Source organism: Alexandromys fortis, unplaced genomic scaffold (assembly GCF_014885135.2).
Source record: "Alexandromys fortis isolate MF-2015 unplaced genomic scaffold, M_Fortis_MF-2015_v1.1 scaffold_10, whole genome shotgun sequence".
NCBI classification, from domain to species: domain Eukaryota; kingdom Metazoa; phylum Chordata; class Mammalia; order Rodentia; family Cricetidae; genus Alexandromys; species Alexandromys fortis.
This window is the reverse complement of record NW_026067895.1, coordinates 932,645-952,579: the sequence shown is the minus strand read 5'-3', so window position 1 is coordinate 952,579 and position 19,935 is coordinate 932,645.

Sequence of the window (19,935 nt, the reverse complement as noted above, 5' to 3'; positions counted from 1 at the left end):
CCCGCAGTGACTTTAGTGAATGGAATGAGAAGGAAATCAACTTGTGGCTTTCACAGTTGTCTACAGAGTGCTTTTTAAACGATGTTTGCCTAATTCTGTTTATCCAAGTCCCTTTAGTTCTAATAATGCCTAATCTCTTTGTTGCTATTGCTGTAGTCTGTTTTGTATGTACATGTGTGACATGTACATGTTTGAATCGATAGTATATAGAGGTCAGAGGAGGAATTTGGGCTCTCTCTCTCTCTCTCTCTCTCTCATATTGAGACAAGGTCTCATCACTAAAATCAGTACTCAGGATTTTGGCTGGAGTGGCTGGCCTGTAAGCCCAAAACATCTGCTTATCTCTCCCATATCCCCTGCTCCTGGACTGCAAACACATGCTTGTATACTGAACACTTTATGTGGGTGTTGGGTATACAAACCTGAGTCCTCACATTTGCACAGCCAGCATGTTCCCCACTGAGCCATCTATTTAGTACCCCTAAACTCTTCTAAAGATTAGCAAACTTTGAGGATTCAAGATTTGATTTTCTTTACATGTTTCTTCCTTTTTTTTTTCTAATTTTGCTTTAATTCTCACGGTACTTGCATTAAAATTCAAGTCTCACTGGGACATGGAAATCTGGCCTTAAATCTTTATCCCTTTATTCCTCTCTCCACTGGGCATAAACTTCATATCCCTTGCTCACTTTCAATGAGAAACAAAATGGGAAAATGTGAGTATCGCCTTAAGAAAGTAGTCTGGGTTCCAAAGAAGATAGAAAGTAGAGCTCTCAAGCTACTGAGCAAGCCTTTACTCTGAGGTATCAGGAAGCAAGCACATGCCAGGCATGGGATTGCACAGTTCTAATCCCAGCTCTAGCAAGGCTAAGGCTGGAGGATTACAATTTGAAGGCCAGTCTAGGCTATACAGTGAGATCCTTTCTCAAAGAAGAAACAAATACAGAAAGAAAACATAGACAAACAAAGAAACATAAAAACAAAAATGAGACTAACAAAAACTATTCAATGCTTCTTTACAGGCAAACATCCTTGTCCCCAAGTAATCTCCTAAAATTTCCAATCTTAAATCAAAAATTTCCTGATTCTATCAATTTGTAGTTGACAAGTTACCAACAATTCACAAGTAGGGAAAGACGAAAATCTTTTCAACAAATGGTAAGAAAAAAAATAAGTTGGATGCTCACTTTAAACCATATAGAAAACTCAGATGAAACTAGATTATAGAGTTAATGTTCAGACCTGAAGTTGCATGATTCCTAAAAGTAAACATAATGAAAAGTTATGAGATTGGTCGTGGCACTCGTTTCATGAATGCGATCTCTAAATTACAGGCAGCAAAGGCAAAAATAGATTAAAAAGAAAACCCTCTTGCACAGGAAAGAAAACAGTCAACAAAATAACAAGGCTATCTGCAGTCAGTCACAAAACAAACCACACAACTGGAAAAGCCAAATACCTGAGGTAGGTAAGGAACTCAACTACTCAAAATAAGCAAACAAATAACTTTATTTAAAGATAGACAAAGGTCATAAATAGATGTCACAACTCAAACAGACATCTGCATGGTAGACCTGCATATAAAAAAAGAAATAACAATAGCCAACATGTATTTTTAATCAGTCAGAATAGTGATCATCACAAAACCGGAAAACAGAAATGTTGATGATGTTGTACACTAAAAACATTCTTTAGGACATATCAAATTATAATGTTGTATGCTTTAAGAATGTAATGTTCTATATGCCAACTGTTTCTAAATAATGCTAGGAAAAAAAAAACAAAAACAAAATTAAATCAATAAACAATATAAAAATAAAAACCCTTCCTTTCTCTACTTTTAAACTAGAAATAGTCTCTTTCCTTAGGTCATGCTAGAAATACCTCAAAAATTATTGGAGGAGGAGAAGAAGAAGAAGAAGAAGAAGAAGAAGAAGAAGAAGAAGAAGAAGAAGGAGAAGGAGAAGGAGAAGGAGAAGGAGAAGGAGAAGGAGAAGGAGAAGGAGAAGGAGAAGAAATCTATAGATAGATACTCTTAAATGGAAGACAAAGGCATAGAGTTTACAATAGTTGAATTCTAACAAATGAAAAGGAGAGTTTTTCAGTGGGGGGGGATGCTTGATATAAAAAGTACACAGAAAAAATATCACAGTATAAATAAATGTGTGTAATCTCACAAAATTAATATAGTTTTGAGTAGAATAGTGAGGAGTAAAAACTAGCTGGCAATAATTCTTATTTCTTCAGCTGCATTAATGACTGAGCAGCAAGCTAAAACTAGAAGTCTATTTACTCTGCAAACAAGCTTCTTGAACAAGGCATAAATAGTACACTTGACAGTGCAATGTAACAGTCTTCTGTTTTCTCACGAGACAAAGATACCTATACATATTTCAGTACCACCTAGTTTCCTTCTGAAGGTCATGCTATGCATGTTATTTCTAATTTCTCAGGATTAAGTACATATTCCACCTCCCCCCATATACACACTATGTTATACTCCTACAATAAAGCTGATGCTCCCTGATCCAGAGGATTTAGCATCTATTCTTGGAATGGACCAACTAGGGACTGGAAAATATGAAAGGATTTGCTTCCTGTGGTATAATGGAAGGAATTACAGGGAGCCTGCTCCCCTACCGTGGGAGTGAGTTACTCCAGGGATCATGGACTCGCATAATCTCCATAAAGGCCCTTTCCAGAGAGAAGACAGATAGATAGTTAAGGGAAATGAACACATGCAACTTATAAACAAGGGAATTAGTGCAAACACATGAGTCATCAGAAAGTGTGAATGAAGGGAAATAAGATGTTTTTATACTGTCCATAACTGTACAATCCTGAAAACCATCTAATACAAAAATCTGTGAAATGGATCTCGACATTTTCATTAAAAAAAAAACTAAACGGGGAGCAAGTGAACTATTCTCTGGAGAACAATTTGATACCATCTAATCAAAGTGTCAGTACACACCCATGTACACATTTTTCTCCCAAGAATATTTTATGAATTTTGCAATTTCCGAACAGAGCCATAAAGAAATATAAAGATGATCAGGGTAACTGATGCAAGCTGACAGATGCTTGAAGACATGCAGGTTCTTCCCTGAAAGCAGGGGTACCAATATCTGCAGATAAAAAGAAAACCATGTGAAGGAAACTATAGTGACACTTATATTGGCACATTGACTATGTAGATTATTACATGGATGAACCCTAAAAACACATGGTTCAGAGACTATAGCTGTTAAGGATGCAGGGAAGAATGGCTATAAGACAGAAGCTGGTGCCCAAGGCAACAAGCGACTTAAGAGAGGTCAGTAGAAACCACAGAGAAGCGATGCTGCATGGACAGTCAGCTGGTCCACCAGGGACTGGATCAATAACTCGCATTGACACCCAAGAGCTGAAGACGTTGAGGGTCAGTACAAGATCTGGCTGCGGTCAGCAGGACGGTGGCTCACATATCCCTACATACACTGGCATCCAGGGACAGTCAGGGGGAAGAATTGCAGCAGAACTTAGGAACAATCGGCAGAGAGCAACCAGGAGGCTGAAGCAGAACTCTGTGCAGGTGTGGCAGGCTTCTTCAGAAGGCTGCAGGCTTACTGAACATACAGAAGACATCCTAGCTTACTGAACATACAGAAGACGCCATCCTATCTTCCTTTCGCTCATGCACCAAAAGTGAAGAGCCATAGCAAAAACTCAACACAACAGGGAATTGGTCGAAATGCCACCAGGCCAGTGCATACCCATATCTGGTTTAATAGCTTTAAACTGGAATTATAAATATAACCACCTTGATCAGGGCAGTGTGCTGCATGCAATATCCTAGAGAAGGGACTTCTTGGAGAAATGTCTGGTAATGGTCTTGCTTCAGAGTGAAGGTGATTGATGTATGCTTCTCCCTCAGCCTACGACTGAATATTCTCTATTTTCTTTCTATCCACAACATTCATAGTTCTCTTCCTCACTTCCCTTGCTTTTGACTTCTTAATTATGAATATAAAAAATGAAATCAAATTAAAATAAATTTAAAATACAGAATGTAATAAAAGAATATTTTAATTTTTTAAAAAAATCTTATCACTAAGTGTTTCTTTCTTGATGGGATGGGTTTTGAATTCTTGCTCTCTGAAACTTTTATTCTAAAACCTCAATAATCTCTAAAACTTGTGGACCTTAATAATTCCCTAACTTTTTCTTTTTACCTCAACTTTTCTGCAGTTGACTTGATACTAATCCTTGCCCTTTGGCTTCATCCTTAATCTTAGTAATTAATCTCTTAACTAGCACCTGCATTGGTATGCATGTGAATATCCCCATAGACTTATATGTCTGAATACTTCATTCCCAGCTAGTGGAACTGCTTAGAAAGGATTGGGTGTGCCTATGTTGGAGGAAGTGTGCCCTTGGGGCTAGTTTTGTGGTTTGAAAATCTCACATTACTTCCAGTTAGTACTCTGACTCCTACTTGCTGATAAGGATGTAAACTTGTAGATACTGCTCTAGCACGATGTCTGCCACCTGCTGCCAGATTCCAAGTTGCAATGACCATGATATTTCATCATAGCAATAGAAAGTAACTAAGAGAGCACCATAGTAGCCTTGCTTGTTGTTCCTCCAACCATCTCTGAAGTTAAAGAGACTATTGTTTTTAACTGGCTAGTATGGACACTTGCAGAATGACCTATCCAGCACTTTTGGTTGCTTCTGCAATTAATATTCTACTCTGAGAGAGATATAGGGGTTTTACCAGGGGCCCTGAGCCGATGAACTGAGGTTTAAATACTGAACTTCAAATGATTTTACCACAAGGTATCCCCTCTTGAAAATACTAAATCTTTTTATTGAAAGGATAAAAGTGATTTTTTAAATTCAGTCTATGAAGGTCATTCAGATGGATGTTGTAATGTAGTTATATAAGCAGCATGTAAACTCTAGACAGTATGACATCCCCCTTGTAAATCCCAATTCTACAAGAGGATGAATTAGATGAACACCCCATACGAGGTGTTCAAAATAGTAATTATAAGAATGTTTAATGCAATCAAAGAAGATACAAATAAACTCTTAAATGAATTCAAACAGAATATGAATTAGCAGCTGAATAAAATAAAAAAGTTAGTATAGGGTATGAATTAGAAATCCAATAAAGAGAAATACTGAAAAAATAAATGAAAATTCTTAAATGAAAAATTTAGTAAGATGATAATAATAATAATGTAATAATGATAATAACAGTGATAACGATGATAATTTTCCATGGAAACACTTGGCAATAGAATGAATCAAGTAAGAAAGTATATAGGCTATGGGATATACAGGACAGAAATTAGAATATTCAAGTATCTATACAAATAAAATAATAAAAAATATGAACACAGCATGCAAGCCCCATAGGAGATGACTGAATGACCAAGTTTAGTATTAACAGGAATAAAAGATGTAAAACTTCAGGCTAACAGCACAATCAAGGCATCCAGTGGAACCCTGGCAGAAATCCATCAAATCTAGAGAGATGACCACCCATATTCAGGAAGCATGCAGAAAATGAATAGATGAGACCAGAACAAACCTGCCTAGGTCATATCATAGTTAAAACACTAAACACAGGGAATAAAGAAAAGATACCCAAAGCTCAATAGAGAAGAGTCAAGTCATATTTATGGGAGAGATTGCCAAAATTATAGTACATTTCTCAACAGAAACCTTTAAAACCAGAAGAGAGTGGAACAGTAAATAGCAAGCATTGACCGACAATTGCCAACACAGAGCATTATAACCAGCAATATCATGTGTCGTAACTGAAGGGGAACTTCCCATTATGAAAATAAGCAGAAGAAATTCAAGGCTACTAAACCAGAGAATGTGAGATACTGAGAGAAATGCTGTGAACTACAGACAGAGATAAACCCATACTACAGCCATTAAGACGCAGCCTTAAGAAGGAAGGTTAGGAAAGGTATTCCAAGCAAGTGAAACTAGAAAGCATGCATATGTTGCTGCTCTAGTGTTGAAAAACAATAGTATTAGCAAAGAGAAAGAAGCCCTGGATACCTTTCACAGCAGCAACTCCAAAGACAAACCCATCCAGCTGGCACACCCATTCAATCATAAGTAGGCACAGCATTGGTGTGTACTGCCCTAATCAATTAATTCCCAAATCCTTGAAGAGAGAAGTTAAAGTAAAAACAAATGTTAGGGTACACAACAAATGTTTAGGGGGAAATGAAAAGTTGGGAAACACTGAGGAAGGTAAATAATAAGGCATTCATCCATCGTAAGCTGACGAGTCAGAAGAAAGACAAAGTTATGGGGGAAAAAAATCAAAGCCAGTCTCAACAGGCTCTGACCAGCCACTATGAAGTCCTCCTGCTACTCAGAAACATCCACAAAGTGACATTATCCTTTCTCCTGGTAAACTCAATTTTATAGGTTCAGATATAACCTTCAGATATGTTTCTAAACTGAATGCATCTAATTGGACCAGACTGAATTGCAGGTAAGAAGACTTCCACCTATTCCAGGAAAGACACCATCCCAGATTGTACCATAAATAAGCAAAGGGAAGAGAAATGGTTGGCCAAGATTTATAAGTCCAGGCACTGCTTTCCCACTTGCAGAAATAAAGCTTGACCACTTGCTGAGAGGAGAGAGAGAGAGAGAGAGAGAGAGAGAGAGAGAGAGAGAGAGAGAGAGAGAGAGAGAGAGAGAGTGTGTGTGTGTGTGTAACAATTCATCAAGAGAAAATTACTATTCTAAACACATGTACAACAGAACACTAGCACAGCTGATTATTATAAAATAAACACTATTGATCTAAAGATACAGATTAATTCCAACACAGTCATAGTGGACAAGTTCAATACCCTACTCTCCATTGATATATAGGCCATTGTTCTAGTTTGCTTCTCTATCGTTCTGGTAAAACCGTGATTAAAAGCAGCCTGAGAATGAAAGGGTTTGTTTTGTCTTACCCTTTTCAGTCCATCACTGAGAAAATTATGCAGGAACTTAAGTAGGAAATGGAAGTTAGTTACTGAAGCAGAAAACACAGAGGAAAGTTTATTATTGACTTACTTCCCATAGCATTCTCAGCTTTTCTTATACAAACAAGGACCGCCCACCCAGGGGTGGCATCACCCACAGTGGGCAGGGCTTTCTCATGACAAATGCTAATCAAGAAAATTCTCCCCAGATATGCCAATCATATAGAGGCAATTCCTCAACTGAGGGTTCTTCTTCCCAAGTTACTCTAGTTTGGGTTAATTTGATAAAATGTAGCTTGAACAGTCATCATGATAGCAATTAAACAGAGAAACATGAGCAAAATGACCTGTGAAGTCAAATGAACCCAATAAAGATCTATAACATATTCCATCCAAATACTACAGAATACACATTCTCCTAAGCAGTCTGTAGAACTTCCTCTAAAATAGATCATATGTTAGGACTGGAAAAAAATACATAGAAAAATTGAGATAATCCCTTGTATTCTGCATGATCCCAATAGAATCAGACTAGGAAGAATCAGATAGGTAAAACAACACTCTACTGAATGATAAATAGGCCCTTGAAGAAATTAGGAATAAAAAATTTCCTAGAACTAGAATTTCCTAGAAAAAAAATACACAACATACCAATACCTATGAGTTGGAGTAGGAAGGGAGCTCATAGTTATAAGCGCTTACATTAAAATCAGAGCAATCCAAATAAATAACTTAATGATGCATCTTAGATCCTGGGGTGGGGTGGGAGAATGAGCCAAATTCAAAATCAGTAAAAGGAAAAGCATCAAGATCAACACCCAAGTCTGGTGAGATGGCTCAGTAGCTAAAGACTTGCTGCCGAGTCTTATTCCCTGCATTTGGTCCTTGGGACCCACATAGTAGCAGGGGAGAACCAAGTCCCACAAGTTGTCTCCCGGTTTCTTCTTATGTACCACACACACACAGAGTAATAAGTAAATATAGTAAGGATGTTTTTATGTCAAAGCAGAAAGTTTAAAAAAAAGGAAATGAAAAAATACAAAGAATCAATGAAATAGAGTGTTGGTTCTTTGAAGAGATAAACAATATTGGCAAACCCTTAGCCAAACTAACCAAAAGAGAGAGAAGACTCATACTAACATGATTATTCATGAAAAGTGATATAACATATACCAAGAAATTCAGAAAATCATTCAGACATATATTAAAAGCTTATCTTACACCAAATTAGAAAATTCTAAAAGAAATTGATGAATTTCTAACTTAAGTGACCTACAAAAATTAACTTGAGATAAACAGCTGATACAGATCCAGGCCCAAAAGGGATTATTGTTGAATTCTCCTCAAGCTTTGAAGAAACTACACCAATAATTAACAAACTATGCCCTGAGAGAGAAAGTGAAGGAACATTGTCAGAGTCATTCTATAAAGCTAACATTACCCTGACACCAAAGTCAGATAAAGACACAAACAATGAAAATTAGAGCTCGGTCCCCTTGATGAATTAGAAAGAAAAAACTCTCAACAAAATAAAAAACAGAACTCACGAATATATCAAAAAATAAATAAATTGCCATGATTGAGTAACTTTATACCAGAGATTCAGTGAAGGTTCAACATATGCAAATTAATTAATGTAAGACATAAACAGACTCCAGGACATAAATCACATGATCACCTCAATAGATGCAAATTTTAAAAATAAAACCCAATATTCCTTTCATGATAAAAATCCCCAAAGAAACTAGGAAAAGAAACACTATAATATAAAGGCTCTACACATGACAAAACTGCAGCCAATATCACATTTTCACCTTATCAAAATATCCTTAATAAATGGAGAAATATTCAAAGCTTTTACACTAAGATCAGAAAAAGCACAAGGGTGTCCACCTCTGTTAAATGTAGGCCTTAAAGTCTTAGGTAGAGAAATAAGATGAGAAAAGGAGATAAAATGGGTACAAATAAAAAATGAAGAAGTCAAGGTATCCTTACCAACAGATGTTATGATTCTATTTATAAGGGACACTAGAGACTCTAGTAGAAGACTTTGGATCTTATAAGCACTTTCAGCATGGCTAATAGCCTTCTTACATATCAATAGCAAGCATACTGATAAAGATATCATGGAAACAATCTCATTCATAATTACTTCAATAAGATAAAATGCCAAGAAATAAACACAGCCAAGGAACTAAAGGACTTACAGTGAAAACTTTAAAAAAGAAAAGAAAGAAACACAACAAATTGGAAGAAAGTCTCCTGTTCATGCATTGGAGAATCAATGAGAAAATGGCTAGAATCAAAAGCAATCTGCATTCTTTAAAACAATCCCCATCAAAATTCCAATGGTCATTCTTTGCATAAATACAAAAAAAAAAATCTTAAAATTCACACAGAAGCACTAAAGTTCCTGGCTACCCAAACTAATCCTGAGTAAAAGGAACCATACAAGGCTTCAAGCTGTATTAGAGAGCCACAGTAATAAAAAACTGCATGTAGCAACACCAAAACAAACACGTAGATCAATGAAACAGGAGTCACAGATACAAAACAACACAGTCATACCTGCCTGAATTTTAACAAGTTTGTCACAAATACAAATTGGATAAAAAAATAGCCTCTTTGACAAATACAAATTGATACACTCGATATCAATCTACAGAAGAATAAATCTAAACCTCTATCTCTCACCCTCTTAAGAAATAAATTCTAAATGGGTCAAAGACATTAACATAAGACCTAGAACTCTAAAACTAGTGAAGGAGAAATTAGGAAAAATACTTCAGTATATCGACACGGGTGAGGACTTCCTGAATATGACTCCAGTCACTATTGGTGCCAATGTGAACAATGGGACTTCATGAAAATAACAAATTTCCCTATAGCAAAGGACATAGTTAGCTGAGTAAAGAGTCAGCCTACAGATTGTAGAAAAATTTTGCTAGATTTATATATGGCACAGGAATCAGACTCAGAATATACAATAAACTCAAAAGAGCAACTACACAAAGAAACAAGCCAAACAATTAATGGGTTCATGAAAAAAGTATACAGTTCTCAAAAAATTAAGCCAAAATAGTTAAGTAATATATGAGATGTTCAACATTACTAGTTGTCTTAGTTAAGATTATTATTGCTGTGATGAAACACTACCACCAAAGAAACTTGGAGAAAAAAAGTTTATTTGGCTTATACTTTCATGTCATAGGTCATCACTGAAACAAGTCCTAATAGAAATTCAAACAAGGCAGGATACTGAAGGTGGGAACTGATGCAGTGGCCATAGAGGAGTGCTGCTTATTAGCTTGCTCCCCATGACTTGATTAGTTTGGTTTCTTTCTCTCTCCCTCGCTCTCTCTTTTTAATTTTTTCTTTTCTCTATATTACACCCGGACTGCAATTTCCCCTCCTTCTGTTCTTCCCAGTCTCTTTCCTCCAGATCCATTCCTCTTCGGTTTTCCTTCAGAAAACAGCAGGACAAATTGTAGGTCAAAGATTTTATAACTGGGTTGATGTCCCAGTTCCACCACTGGAAGTCTTGCCAGGTTACAGAAGACTGCTTATTCAGACTCCATATCCCCCATTACTACGAGTCTTTGCTACGCTCACACTCATAGCAGATTCCATAGAGTTTCTATTACCCTAGGTTTCTACATCACTCCTGAAATGATCTCCAATTGCAGTTGTCTTTCCCAGTACTCTCTCCCTCCACCACCACAACTCTACCTGAATCTCTTCTGTTCCCATATCCACCAGCTCCCATTCCACTTGCAAGATCTATTCTATTTCCCCTCCACCATGAGATTCACGCACCCCCTTGAGCCCTTCAAGCTTCTCTGAGTCTGTTAATTGTAGCATTGGTATCCTTTACTTTATGGCTAATATCCACTTCTAAGTAAGTACATACCATGTTTGTCTTTTGGGGTTAGGGTTACCTCACTTGGGATGCTTTTTTCCCTAGTTACATCCATTTGCCTGTTAATGTCATTTTTTTAACAGCTGACTAACACTCCATTGTACCACTTTTTTTTTAAACCATCCTTTGGTTGAGGGACATTTAGGTTGTTACCAGTTTCTAACAATTATAAATAAAACTAGTATAAATATATTTGATCAACTGTCCTTGTGGTAGGATGGAGTGTCTTTTGGGTACATGCCCAGGAATGGTATAGATAGGTGTTTAGGTAGATCAATTTTTTTCAGTTTTCTGAGGAACTTCCATTTTAATTTCCAAAGTGACTGTGCAAGTTTGTATTCTCACAAGCAGTGGAGGAATGCTCCTCTTGCTCCACATCCTTGCCAGCATAAGCTGTCACTTTTGTTTTTGATCTTAGCCATTCTGACAGGTATAAGATGAAATCTCAAAGTTGTTTTAATTTGTATTTCTGTAATGGCTAAAAGCTAGAAGGCCCTGGACAGATGTCCTTCAGACTCTACGAGACCACAGATGCCAGCCTAAACAACTATACATAGCAAAGCTTTCAATTACCATAGATGGATAAAACATGATACTCCATGACAAAAATCAAATTAAAACAATATCTATCTATAAATCTAGGGTTACAGAAGTTACTAGAAATAAAACACTAACCCAAGGAGGTTACCTACACCCACAGAAACACAGGAAATAATCTCACACCAGCAAAACCAAAAGAAGCACACACATACACAAACACACACACACACAAACACCACCACCACCACCACCAATAACAACAACATAATAAAAAATAATAACATGAATTGTAACATGAGGGCTTGCTTATTGGGGTTTCTGTCTTGCCCAGTTCCCACAGCTATTTGGCCCCAAAGAATCACACAGAAGTCTACATTAGATATAAATGGATTGGCCCATTAGCTCTGGCTTCTTATTAGCTCTTGTAGCTTATATTAACCCATTATTCTTATCTATGTTAGCCACATGGCTCAGTACCTTTTTCAATGAGGCAAATCACATCCTGCTTCTTTGGTGTTCTGTGCAGGACTGGGAGGAATGGGCTTACTCCTTTCTAGAATTCTCCTGTTCTCATCACCCCACCTCTACTTCCTGTCTGGTTGACTCACTTATACTTCCTGCCTGGCCAATCAGCATTTATTTAAAACACGTTGACGGAATACAGACAATTATCCCACACCAATGAATTAATCATCATTGGTTATTAATATTGACATTAATATCAATATAAATGGGATATAATCTCCAATAAAAACACACAGACTAACAGAATGAATGCAAAAACAGAATCCATCCTTCTGCTGCATACAAGAAACACACCTCACATCAAGAACAGGCATTACCTCAGAACAAAGGGTTAGAAAATGATTTTCTAAGCGAGTGGACCTATGAAGCAAGGTGGTATTGCCATCCTAATATATATCAAATCAAATTAATCACAAAAGACAGGGAAAGACACTTCTTACTCATCTAAGGAATGATCCAACAAAATAACATTTCCATTCTTAACATCTATGCCTCAAACGCAAGGACACCCAAATTTGTAAAAGAAACATTACTAAAACTTAAATCACACATCAACCCTTACACATTAGTAATGAGTGATTACATTAGCCAGATTTCTTATAGGACACAGGACCACCAGGGATCCCAGGGATAACACAACCCACAACGGGATGGGCCTTCCTCAACAATCACTAATTAAGAAGATGTCCTGCAGTTAGATCTTACAGAGAGGCCTTTTCTGAATTGAGGCCTCTTATTTCCAGAAAACTAGCTTTTGTCAAGTTAACATAATACTAGCCAGGACACATTAGTTCAAAGAGAAATGCAAATGAGAACCCTTCAATGATAGCATCCCACTCCAGTCAGAATGTGAGCCCTTTAAAAAGCACACTACAACAACTTCTGGTGAAGATATGGACACATGGGAACCTTATTCACTGCTGGTGGGAAGTGAACTAGTCTCACCACTAGGGAAATCAATATGGAGGTTTCTCACAAAAGTAAAATATGGAACTATCACATGACCCAGCTATACAACTTGTATTTAGGCAGAGACTTCAAATGCACATCTCATAAAGATAATACTTATCAAGATTAATTGCTGCACTGCTCACAATAGCAAATTTATAGAAATGATTTGGTTGTCTCTCAACACAGGGATAAAAAAATCTTGTTTATATACAGTGGAATTTTGTTCACCCATGAATGAATGAGGCCATGATGTTTTAGAAAAGAGATAAAACTAGAGGTAATCTTACTAAGAAGACATCAGTCTTAGACACTATGAATGCTTTCTGTCATTTGTGGTTCCTAGACTGTATAGTCCATAAAGCCATGCATTACAAAAAAATGAAAGTATATGAGAGACTACAGAGAAGAACAACCAACCGAAAGGGAGGATGGGTGAAAGGGTAGATGATGGGAGGAGAATGCTCAAAGCACATCATACACTTTCAAGAAAATGACTTTATATAGCCCTGTAAAAAAAAACATTTTTGATCCACAAAAATACAAAACTGCAAAAAAAAAAAGAAAAGAAAAAAGAAAAAAAAAGAAATACAAGTAGCAAATGTAGTCCAATATGCGGATGGGTAAATAAGTTCTACAGCCAATAGAATACTGTCCAGGGCTAAAAAGGAATGACTTGTCAAGCTACTGAAGGCCTCGTAGAACTTAGTGCCTACTGCTAAGCAAACAAAGGACAGATGAAACAGACTATATACTGTACAGTTCCAAATATTCTGGAAAAGGCAAAACTAAGAGGAGCAGAAAAAGGCAAGTGATCCCCAGGGACGGCATGTGGGTGATAACTAAATGGGACACAGGTTACTACAGATCAGTAAAGCTGTACGACTGTCATTGCAGACCTACACTGCTAGAAATCTCAAGCTCTAACCCAAAGGACAAACAAATCCTAATACAAACTATGACTTTAACAACATTTTGTCAATATTTGCTCATTGATTATAAACATTGCAACACATTAATGCAGGTTGTTATTGGGAGGGAATCTGACAGCAAGTGAGGTCATGGGACCTTAGGCAGCAGTAAGTTTGCATTTTCCCCAATGCCTTTAGTGAGTTTCTCTTTCTCTACTATACCAAAAAAGAAGGAGAAGGTTAGGGCTCACCCTAATCCCAACCAATTGTTTCCACGCCCATACACCCATTATAGCTATTTCTGTGCTTATGGATAGAAGCAGTGTTCCCAATGCCTATACTCAAAAAGGATGTATCAACTCCTTAGGTCTGGCAACAGAACAGTGTGAACCACCAGGAGGGAAATACTGAAACTCATATAAAAAGCCAGACCCTTTTATGGTCAGAGGTCACCCAGCTCTGGGGTCCATTCATTACCCATGAACTCTATAATGCTTGCCAATAAATGTTTCATTTTCACATTTCTCTGAGCTGTTTTCTGTCTTTATGTTCTCTAATTGACAGAGAAAATTAACCCACTTAGCTGGTGTCATGAGATGGAAGGACTGGAAAGGGCTATGAAGGGATTCTTTGAACAGCCCACTCCATTCCTCCATGGGATGGTTGGCATCGACTGTCAACTTGACAGGCTCTGGAATTATCAAGAAGACAAAAGACAAGCCTGAAGGCACAGCAGTGAGGGATGATTTAGATTAAGTAAGCCCTTGGATGTGCCTGTGAAGGATTGTCTTGGGCTAATTGAGGTGAGAGCATCGGCCCCACTAGTGAATGGCACCATCCCCTGGAACTCGTTGCTTCCTGCTTCCTTTCTGATGACACAATGTGAGCAGCTGTCTCAAGCCCCTGCCATCCTTGGGCTATGAGGAAAAAAAATAATGTTCTTTTTCTTTAAATTGTCTTCAAAGGGTATTTTTTATGACAGCAACAGGCGCATAACCAACACACTCTGTAAGCCTGAAAGCATTCTAAAAAGTTTGTTGCTTTAAAAAAAAATGACTCCGTGGCACTAATTTAAAGAAAATGGGTAGAGATGTTTTCACAAATTTAAAATGTTCACAAAGAGCAATGGCATTCTTATATAAGGATATAAAAAGCAGTTGTTAGGCTGGTGAGGAGGCAGCCTAATTAGGAGGGAGATCAGCAAAGTGTGGCATGTGGGTGAGAGGAAAGGAAGAAAGAGAAACCCAGGAGAGTCCCTGTCCATTTGGGAGTGCACCAAAACCAGGAGATAAGACACAACCAGCTCCTGTGTGTGAAGTAGGAAGCAAAGCAGAGCTGTGCATTACAGTGTGGGCGATGGGGAGAGGAAAACCAGCCAGTTATTTAAGGAATCTTAGTGACCTAAGTAGATAAAATCTAGGGCAAAAGAATGGTTCTGGTCTGGTAGAGGCTTGCTAAGCAATAAATTCTCCCTCTTAGTCAATTTCTCTATCAGGAAGGCTGTGATACAGAACGGAAGCTCCCAAACAAAGCCTGCAAACCGAGTTGCAGTTCAAATTTTTAGGGTTCTTTGTTTAACAAATGAGTTCTGAAGAACTGGACACTATGTAACCAGCCCCTTGGCAAGCTTCTGCCAGTCAAGGAAGAAGGTGGGCTGAGAAGGAAGACAAGATATTTGTCGTATACCTACAATGAGATTATCGTTCAGCCTTTGAAAGAGTTCTGCAATATGGGACTGGAGAGATGACACTGGAGGACATGACACCGAGTGTAAGCAGTCAGCGAAGGGAAAAGCACTACACAGATCCATTTATGAGTCTCTGCTGTCATAGCAGAATACCATAGTCTAGAGAGTTTATAAAAAGAAAATCAAGGTTTATTTTTTACAATTCTAGGGACAAAGTATTCCAAATTTTAAACATCATTTGCCAAAGGCTGTGCCCTGTTTCCAGGACATAGTCTTCCTTAGTGCATCCTCCAGATAGAAGCACCTTCACCTGGCAGAGAGTAGAGAAGCGAGTAAGGCAACACCCTTCACGAAGCCCTTTATCCAGTTGTATTAACCCATTATGAGGTTTGCCTTATGGCCTAAACAGCCCCCAAATACCCCACCTCCCAAACACTGTGGCCCTGGAGACTAAATCGGGAGCACATTCATAAAGAGGAGAGTGTAGAAATAACTGAGCCATGGAGAGGGTGAGGCACACCAGAAGGAGGAAGGCTCATTGTGTAAGTGCTATCCCTCTGATCAGAAACTGTTGCAGCTCTGAAGGGAACACTCAGTGGAAATGTTGCAGCTCTGAGGGGAAACATATCCTGGTAGTTCGGAGCCAAGGAATACCACAAAGGCACATCACGCAGCAAACTCCACATAAGGGATTTATTGGGAAAGGCACGCGACGAGAGCTGCCTCTGGCTCGGTGAGGAGTATCAAAGGATTGAGTGGTAAGGAGGGTTTCTTGGGCAGGTGAGCTGCCTAGGGTGAGAACTGGTGGGATTTCAAGTCCTGAACTTGGGGCACGTCCAAGGACTTGGTGGGATTTTGCGCGCAGAGATTGGTGGATTTCCCAGCTCCGATACTGGTGGACTTTCAAACCAGGAAATGTGCTCTGACTTTTGACCCTATGCTCACCAGTGCATCAATCCCAGTCATTCAAGATCAATAACTTCCAGAGGATTGGCAGACAGTATTGTGCCCATAGATAATAATGACAAACTGTACTCTTAAAAATCTGTTCAGAGCTGGGTATACCAATGTAAACCCCAGTCTCAGCACCTGAGGCAGCAGGAGCAGGAACTCTGGTCTGCCGGCTCTAATAAAAATTTGCCTCCAAAAGTAGAAGGGGCCAAGGGTGATGGCATTCACCTTTAATCCCAGAACTCAGAGACATAGGCAGGGGATCTCTGTGAATTCCAAGTTAGTGTGGTCTACATGGAGGGTTTCAAACCATCCAGAGTTACCCAGTGAGATTCTATTTCAAAAAAAAAAAGAGGAAAAACCTCACCTTAAGAACAAAATAAATGAGTAAATAAATATTCCAGCTCAGGTGGCAGAGTTCATCATCATAAAAAGTAACAACAAAAGACTTTTGCTGGTTAATAGGTAGTAAATGTCTTAAGCAATCATTATTGATAAGCAAATATTTATAGTATCGACTATAGCCTTGGTTTTGGACATTTAAAGCAAGGCATAGCAAACTCTTAAAGAATATCTTGCTAGTGGGCACAATGCTATTTCTATACTTCTATTCATTTGAAAAAGAAACCCAATCTAAGACCCAACTGTATCTGCTACTTCAACCATCCTACCTGCTTTGCTTTCACAGCTTTCTGGGGTGATGTGAGGTGGTGGTGTTTTAGGTTGGTAAGTGAAAACCAGAACAGGACAGAGCTTCCTGAAGTCAGTGGCTCCTTGCCCAGAGGTGGTTTGTAGACAGTGGGAACTGGCACACAGAGTCATGTGAACCATTCTAGATGTTCATGACTCTTTGAATGTCATTTTTCTGACAAACCTGTGGCACGGTGCAAATTTTGGCAGTGGCCAAAGCCTGGCTGTGAACTAAGGTTCCATGTGGCTTTGAACCCAAAGACTGTTTCCTTCCTTAGCAAACCCCTGAGAAAAACTTATGAAAGGAAATCAAATTTTTCCTCATGGGTGGCTTCAGAGAGGAAGGAAAGGCAGGAACAAAAAGCCTTCTTTCTCTACTGAGATTCCATCACTCCCTAAACATGTTTCCCCTTCCCAGGAGACACTTGTGGGTAGGGAGAGGAGAGCATCCTTTACCCAGCATCTCTCTTGGGTCTGCTGATTATCCTGGGGTCCTGTACTGGTACCCAGTGTTGTTCACTGACTGCTGACTACTGTGGATTACTGAGAGAATGCAGGATGTCCATGAATGAACTCCACTCGAAACTTTAAAGTGACAAGTACCATGTGCTTCGGATGGGAGTGGGGGTTCACGGTTCATCTTTCTAAGGTACTATTCCCTGACTTGATTCACATCGATTTAAAAGCGACCTCATCTGAAAGGGCATCCTGGTCATGGTGTATGAGCAGCACTGTGTATGAGCAGCGTGGTTTGGCATGCTTCAGCTGTGGCTGCACAGCATTGTCTACTGCTCACATGTCACATGTGTGTGTTACTGCCTTATCCTCTGGTTTTCTCGAGCAGCAATAACAAACACAGATGTGAGCTCCAAAAGAGCCTAATGGTACCCAAGTCCTAGGAATAATCCTTGGGACACAGCTGCCACTAAAAAAATATTTGTTTAATAATGAACATGTCCAACCTATAAAGTATCTTAGCCCTGTAATTGTGAACATTTCATCCCTATTTTGTTACCAGTAGGATATAGATTAGAAATACTCATTTTGTCTACCTTCTAGACTCATCTGAGATGTCATTGATCTGAATTTATGGTGTTCTTTCGTCTCTCTCAGAGAAAGATCAATCCTGTCATAACAATATTGAGAGATGCAGAATGCCTAAACAGCTAAGGCAGGATCTGTGTTGGAGTTTGTGTCTTTTGCTTGGCTGTCACTCTTCTCCCGCCTTGGTTAGTATGCCTTGACCCTGTGTCGTTGGCTGAGGACTATGGTCAGAATTCTGGAAGCTTCATTCTGCTCTTTGCTCTCAGTGGTACTGGGGATACCAGTTTACAAATGGGAAAGCTCAAAGGAACTCACAACTTCACAGTACTCCTTAAGCAGTTCCTTTCTTCTAGCCTCTACACATTCTGAAGGATGGACAGAGAGCACTATCAGACCAAAAACAAAATGAGGTTGCAAGGCCTCATTGCTGAGGACAATAAGGTGAATGGAATAGAGCCTCTATTAAATGAATGTCTCCTATAAGCCATCCTATTTTTGCAAATGTAAAATTACTTTTTATATCTCAATTTGATCATGACCTCAAGAAAATTCTAAATATTGAAAAATCTTTTGGGGTCAAATTTATTGGCTGGTTTATGCTACATTTGTATTAGCTTTACTTCATATGTCGTGTATCTGTTATAAGAGGATTCACCTCTATTTAATGTGTTTAATTAACTGCATGTATGGATCATTAAGAGGTGGGACTCTAAGGGATCCTCAGCTCATTGGGGCATGCTCTCTAAAAAAATGAAAGTAATTCTGGTTTTATTCTTGAGCTCTAACTGGTGATTGATTATAGGAACATATTCAATTTCTGAATCAATTTCCAGCTCCTTGTTTCCTGACATCATGCACTGAGGTCCATGTTTGAACCAGGCTGATGAGAACACCATGTCTTCAAATCTTTAGGAAGCTAAATAAACTCCTTTTCTTTATAAAGTAGCCTACCCCAGCTATTTATTATAGGAATGAAAAAAAATAAACTAATCCAGTATATTTTCAGCATTTAGATAGCCTAGTCTAAATGAAGTACAAATGGGTAAAGAATTCACGAGGCAATTTGGGGGAAGAGGATCACCACATAGCCTCAAAGAACATTAGAACTTATAGAGAGGAAAACTTAAGTTTCTTCCCTTATAATATTGAGAAAGAGAATATGTACTCCATTCATTGCATGAGGAATAAATTAAATACCACGTGTAAAAGACCCTGCCACAATGTCCCAAATATGGAAAATATCTACTGGCTGCTAGGTGCAACTATACATTTTTTTTACATTTATGGATGAATAAACTGTCAATGACATAATAAATATGATAAAATCATGTATTTTCATATTCTAGTTGTATCAAATAATTAATATACTATTAATAAGCCTAATAGCCACAATAAGTAGAACTACTGGTAGGTAACTATGTTCAACACCACAGGTATCAAGTTCATTTCTATGTCTTCTCACTGGCACCAGGAACACCCAGGATTGCAGAGTATTCTTTCCATGTTTTATTCCTTCTTAGCTATGAAATAAACTTAGACTAAGGTGTCTAAGACTGCCCAATGGTATAGGAAAACCATATAGAGAGAAAGAATGTAAAAAAAAATGTGTCTGGAAGAAAATGCCCCATATCTTTAGACCCAGTCTTTTGGTCAGACATGTGCTACCTCCTGTGTCCCAACAGAAAGTGTCTTCTGTGGCCACCAGTGGACATCCATTGCATTATT